Source organism: Penaeus monodon, chromosome 30 (genome assembly GCF_015228065.2).
Source record: "Penaeus monodon isolate SGIC_2016 chromosome 30, NSTDA_Pmon_1, whole genome shotgun sequence".
In the NCBI taxonomy this organism is placed as follows: Eukaryota; Metazoa; Arthropoda; class Malacostraca; order Decapoda; family Penaeidae; genus Penaeus; species Penaeus monodon.
The window spans coordinates 9,039,757-9,040,109 of record NC_051415.1 but is presented as its reverse complement, the minus strand read 5'-3'; positions in this window follow the sequence as shown (position 1 = coordinate 9,040,109).

Genomic DNA, 353 nt, shown 5'->3' with positions numbered 1-353 from the left:
CCTCTCCCTCCCACTTTCCGTTTTCCTCCCCCTAGCCGGTGTCTGTCTACTATTCCCTAAAATAAAGAACAGTGAAAAAAGGGGAAAAAATGTATTCAAAACATTCTTCACTCTCTCCCTTACCTCAAGCAAGAATACAACAGCTGGACGTTCCTGCTGTTTCCATGAGCGTATTTACTTTCATGAATAATTTGCATATTAAGTACGAAACTCACTCGGCCTCCACGTATGTCGTGAGATCTCATTGTGTGTCTGCATGTGTATTCCGAAAATCAAGAATGTGAAGCAGTGTTTCCCTTACATAAATCGTATTAGGTATGAATATATTTGCATATTGTTAAACACACGCACAG